At 44.3% G+C, this 6,242-nt stretch overlaps 1 non-coding gene across 1 annotated transcript; it reads left to right on the forward strand.

The window, feature by feature from the left end:
• Window positions 1-5,967: 5,967 nt before the first annotated feature.
• On the forward strand, window positions 5,968-6,041 carry TRNAG-UCC (transfer RNA glycine (anticodon UCC)). Its single transcript has one exon. It is a non-coding gene; the product is annotated as a tRNA-Gly (tRNA).
• Window positions 6,042-6,242: the final 201 nt, after the last annotated feature.

A 6,242-nucleotide genomic window follows, 5' to 3' on the forward strand; every position in this document is an offset into this window, starting at 1 on the left:
ACTGAGATATAATTGACAAATAACACTGTGGAAATATACAGTATACAATGATCTACTTGATATTCATATATATTGTGAAATAATTACCATAATAAGGTTAGTTAATGCATCCGTGAACTCACATGGTTACCATGTGTGTGTGTGTGTGTGTGTGTTGAGAGTATTCAAGATCTATTTTTGGGCAAATTTCAAATATACAGTATAGTATCATGACCTATACTTTCAGGTGGTTCAGTAGTAAAGAATCCACCTGCCAAGCAAGAGACCTGGGATGGATCCCTGGGTCAGGAAGATGCCCTGGGTTGGGAAGATGCCCTGGAGAAGGGAATGGCAACCCACTCCAGTATTCTTGCCTGGGAAATCCCATGGACAGAGGAGCCCAGCGGGCTACAGTCCACAGGGTCACAAAAGAGTTGAACAAGAGGACTTCCCTGGCAGTCCAGCGGTTAAGACTGTGCTTCCAATTTGGGGGCTCAAGTTCAATCCCTGGTCAGGGAACTAAGATCCCACATGCCACACAGCTTGGCCCATAAATAAATATTAAAAAAAAAAAATAGTTGGACAAGAACCATAGTGAGGTACCATTTCATGCCAGTCAGAATGGCTGCTATCAAAAAGTCTACAAACAATAAATCCTGGAGAGGGTGTGGAGAAAAGGGAACCCTTTTACACTGTTGGTGGGAATGCAAACTAGTACAGCCACTATGGAGAACATTGTGGAGATTCCTTAAAAAACTGGAACTAGAACTGCCATATGACCTGGTAGCAATCCCACTGCTGGGCACACACACTGAGGAAACCAGAATTGAAAGAGACACATGTACCCCAATGTTCATTGCAGCACTGTTTACAATAGCCAGGACATGGAAGCAACCTAGATGTCCAGCGGCAGATGAATGGATAAGAAAGCTGTGGTACATATACACAATGAAATATTACTCAGCCATTAAAAAGAATGCATTTGAATCAGTTCTAATGAGGTGGATGAAACCAGAGCCTGTTATACAGAGTGAAGTAAGTCAGGACGAAAAACACCAATACAGTATATTAATGCATATATATGGAATTTAGAAAGATGGTAATGATGACCCTATATGCGAGACAGCAAAAGAGACAGAGATATAAAGAACAGTCTTTTGGACTCTGTGGGAGAAGGTGAGGGTGGGATGATTTGAGAGAATAGCATTGAAACATGAATATTATCATATGTGAAACAGATCGCCAGTCCAGGTTCGATGCATGAGACAAGGTGCTCAGGGCTGGTGCACTGGATGACCCAGAGGGATGGGATGGGGGGGGAGGTGGGAGGGGGGTTCAGGATGGAGAACACATGTACACCCATGGCGGATTCATGTCAATGTATGGCAAAAACCACCACAATATTGTAAAGTAATTAGCCTCCAATTAAAATAAATTTAAAAAAAGAAAAGAGAGGAAAAAAAATAGCCAATACTCTTTATCTTTAAAAAAAAAAAGAGTTGGGCAAGACTCAGGGACTAAACAACAATTGTGAACTCTAGTCACTGGGCTGTACATTAGATCCATTAAATTTGAGGCTATTTGAATTCAGAGCCTGAGTCCCTACCAATATTTTCTCTTTTAGAGGATTCTAGATCACATTTCAATCAGTGAGAAAAGCACGTGTAAGATCTTCGGGTATTTCCTTTCTCCTTAAAGTTCTGGGACATCTCCAGGCTCAGCCCTTGAAGAACAAATGGCTCCTTTCTGCCGCCTAGAGGACACAGCCTACACCATGGAGAATTAAAGGCAAGAAGGTAGTGGGGAAAAAAGTGTGCTCAGATCCAGACAGGTCCAGGCCTGCAGAAAACAAATCTAAAAAACAAACACCATTTAGTCTATGCAAAGTGGGTGGTAATGGGTTGGGGACTTTCTGGATCAGCAGTGAGAACAGTGTATCAAGGGCAAGACCTGCAGTCAGATTGGAGTCATTTTTGACATTTGCCCAGATAATTCATATGCTTACAAAAATGCACATGATTCATTCATCCTAAAAGGGTTTGAAGATCACCTTCCATTCACAGTCCACTGTCATTTTAGCAGCTGGCAGACCCCAAGGGACTCAAGGCTGAGTTCCTTCCTGAGGGAGGAGATGAAGGAGCCCTAGGCTGAACAGATTCTCCGCTGTGGACAGAAACTCCATAAAAGCAGAAACTCATAAAAGCAGGTGGAGGAGGCTGAACCCTGCCCAGATAAGAGATAAAAGGCAATATATATTCCGCATTCTTGAAGTTAAGGAGAGCTTCCCAACTACACATGTGCAGAAAGGCTACTTGGAGGTCAAAAGAGAGGGGGTGTCACTTCCTAGCAAGTGATGTCAGATACCCATAGACCTCTTCACTAGACTCCATCTTCACTAAGAGATGAACTCACACACATGGAAGGACTCTGAGGTAAATCAAATATGGATTCAGAATCAGGCAAAGCAAGATGATTGGTCCAAGGAAACCCAGCAGAAATGCCTCACATAAGTGATTCAAACTATCATGAGGGCACGACTCTCTCTGAGCCCGCCCATGTGTCTATCCACACATACTCTTTTCCTCCCAATAAACACCTTACTTGTTTCATGACTTTCCATCTCTATGTGGAAATTCATTTCTACACCACTGACAGGCTAGGGCCTTGCCACTAGCCACTGTCCCTGGTGGTCTAGTGACCAGGATTCAGCGCTCTCCCTGCCGCTACCTGACCTCAATCTTTGGCCAGGAAAACAAATACTGCTTCAAGCCGCTGCAGGCCGAGGTTACCTGAGATTGTTCCCATGGTCAATTGCATCACCTCTCAGGTTCTGGGCTTCCTAATTGAGAGAATGGCTCATCTTCTAAATGGTGTAGGAGCCAGGAGACCCAGCTTGTGCTTGCAGACAGTAAAATTGTTCTCCTCCTAATCTCCCAGACCTGTTTCATTTTCAGAAACAGGAGAGGGTGAATGGTCAAGATTCCCTCCTGCTTCAAGATTCCCGAGTCTCTTTCTGTCCCACTTGAGAAGCTCCAGGGAAACCTTGGGTGACCTGCTCAGGAGGCTGGTCTCAACAGGGCGCAGACAGCTCCTCCTGCCTCCCTGTTCAAAACTCTCCTGTGGTCTGCCTCCTCCTGAGGTTCAGAGCTTTTCATGTCCTTGTTTGCATTCACAGCCATGCTGTAGGAGCCTCCCTTTCACTGCCCTGTGAGGTGGACAGTTGACTTTCTGTTCACAGAAAGACCCTGAACATGAAGTTGGTTTGGAAAAGGAAAGTTCTCTACAAACCCAGAAATAGAGCTTCTGAGATCATGACCTCTGGAGTTAGATCAGTCTTCAGATCCTGGCTCTTGCTACTCAGCAGTTGTGTGATTTGGGGCAAGTTGCTCAGCCATTCTACCCTTGGTTTCCTCATCTGTAAAATGGGCATGAGAATAATACCTATACCATTGGGTTGAGGTGAAGATGAAGTGAGAAGATACCATGACAATTGTTGGGTTCATACCTGGTACATGATAGTTATTCTGGAATGTGCCCTGAGTGCTACAGTTGGGCATGGCAAGGTAGTTCACAGCTGATACCTCACACAGAAATTTAGTATCCAAGCAACTCCTTGAGCTTGTCCTCTACAATGATCCAATATGCTATTTGTCCCCTAACTCTTTTTTTTTTTTTTTCTTTTTGGCTGCACAGCTTTCAGGATCTTAGCTCCCTGACCAGGGATCAAATCCAGGCCCCAGCAGTGAAAGCACCAAGTCCTAACCACTAGACTGCCAGGGAATTCCACACCCTGCACTCTTGTTTAAAGATGTTCTTTTTTTTTTTTTAAACTATTTATTTATTTTGGCTGCACTGGGTCAACATTGCTGTGAGCAAGCTTTCTCTAGTTGCGGTGCACAGATTTCTCATTGCAGTGGCTTCTCTTGTTTCAGAGCACGGGCTCTAGGCACGCAGGCTTCAGTAGTTGCTCCAGAGCCTGGGGGATCTTCCCCAACCGGAAATCGAACTGGTGTCCCCTGTGTTGCAAGGCGGATTCTTAATCACTGGACCACCAGGGAAGCCTTAAAGATCTTCTAATGAAGCTAAACTCCCTTTCCCAAATTCCTCCAGGTGAGTTCCCATGGATCCTTGGACTCGCAGTGCCACTACCAAGTCACTGGCTGGCATGGCATCTGGGTTTGAGGCTTTGGGAAAAGTGATGCATGAGGGTCTAGAGTAGGCCAAGGCCTCAGAGGCATCCTTCACAGGAGCCAGTTCAGCAAGCAAGAGCTAGGAGGGCTGAAGTGTGACCTTGCCTGACACTTGGTTGTTTGCAGTTGGAAAATGAATAATTACTGCCTTTGCCCTAGAAACAAGCTCCGGCTTTTGACTAAAACAAAAATAAAATCCACAAAAACATCCAGCAAACAGGCATATGGAATTGACCAGAAAGAGTGCTAAGGTCTCAAGAACAAATTGCTTATTGATTGAAGCAAAAGGTCTTCATAAGAACTGGCTTCAGCAAAAACACAGCTTTTGAGTCCGCAGCATCTCACTCCAACCCAAGTGACCTGCAGTAGGTGGCGGGGCCCATGGGGCCCGTATAGAGATGATGGTCAGGTGTAGAAAGAACTGGGCTCTGGTCTTATGGTTCACAAAGGGCCCCCTACTCTGGTTTTGCACATCATCTCTAGATGACAGGACTGAGAGATGTTGATGGCAGACGTTGATGGGTAGATCTCTAAGTCCAAGTTCCATCACTGCCTGTAGAACACTTCATGTCATAGATTTAAAATGTCAGGGCATTATAGCACAAAAGCATAATTACCTTTACTCTATGTTTCTGTGGCAAAAGTATCAATCTGTCAAATATAAACTTTTAAAATATACCACAGGTCCCAGCAACCTTTTGAAGGGGGACATTTCTTCACATTTTAATATTTGTTGCTGTTCAGTCACTAACTCGTGTCTGACTCTTTGCCACCCCATGGACTGCGGCACACTAGGCTTCCCTGTCCTTCACTATCTCTAGGGAGTTTGCTCAAACTCATGTCCATTGAGTCAGTGATGCCATCCAACCATCTCATCCCCTGTCGTCCCCTTCTCCTCCTGCCCTCAATCTTTCCCAGCACCAGGGTCTTTGCCAATGAGTCGGCTACTAGGAACCTTAAAAAATGCACATAACTGCAGGTTACTCTCAACCTCTAAGTGGCCCTGGCCAAAACCTGCTGTTGAGAGAAAAGAATTCCTGCAAAAATGGTTTTTCCCTTTTACACATTGATTTTTCTCAGGACTTTTTTGCTTCTCGATAAGAGGAGACAACCTGGTAAAGTGTCTGTCTCCTCTTCTCATTTAGAGGAAATCCGTCTGCAAGAACAAGCCCTGAAAATTCCCCTTGTTCAACCAAGCTGAAGGGCCTCTGAGCATATTCACACATGGAATGTCTGGCTCCCTCCCTACACCCACTCCACCAGGGTTTGAACTACAGACATAGCACATTTCTCTGTATTCCTGCCAGCTCTAAATCATGGCCTCACGTAGTACCAACTGGTTTTCTTTACCTCTTATGTAAATCTCCAAAGCCTGCAATAAAACACATCCAAATTCTAACTGGAGTACTTGCCACCTGCCCCTGTCCCCCTAAGATGAAGCTGTGATACTTGGTCTTGAAGTCTGGGATGTTTTTGTTAATGTGACACACCTCAGAAATCAGTTTCAAGAAAAAAGGGTAGAAGCCTCCCTCTTGAACTTCCTCTCTTGAAGTTAATAAAAATGTCAGTGATGGACTATGTCCAGCAGGACTGCTGGCAACCAATACACAGTCACAGATAAACTATAGCCACGCTGTTTTCTCACACAGAGTGCCAACGTCTCACCCTTTAGAGACCAGCTTTTCTTAGGAAACACAGCTAGCACTAAAATCTCAAAAATCTGAGAATTGATCCAGAGACCCCGGAGTTTCTGTTTCAGGGATGAACTGTTCACTCAATAAACGTGTATATCAGGAATTCCCTGGTGGTCCAGTGGTGAGGACTCCCACACTTCCAATACAGGAGGCCCAGGTTCAATCCCTGGTCAGGGAACTAAGGACACAAAAGTTTAGCATGGCCCCCAAAAGGAAAAAATATGTATATTTTAAGGCAGAATTTTTAAAAGTTGGGGTACAATTCATATAATATAAACACCATCACCTTAAAGTTTACAGTTCAGTGTTTTTTAGTATATTTCCTGCATTGTGCAACTTCCATCTCTCTAATTCCAAAGGATTTCAATCATAACAGAAA

This window comes from Dama dama, chromosome 12 (genome assembly GCF_033118175.1).
Source record: "Dama dama isolate Ldn47 chromosome 12, ASM3311817v1, whole genome shotgun sequence".
In the NCBI taxonomy this organism is placed as follows: domain Eukaryota; kingdom Metazoa; phylum Chordata; class Mammalia; order Artiodactyla; family Cervidae; genus Dama; species Dama dama.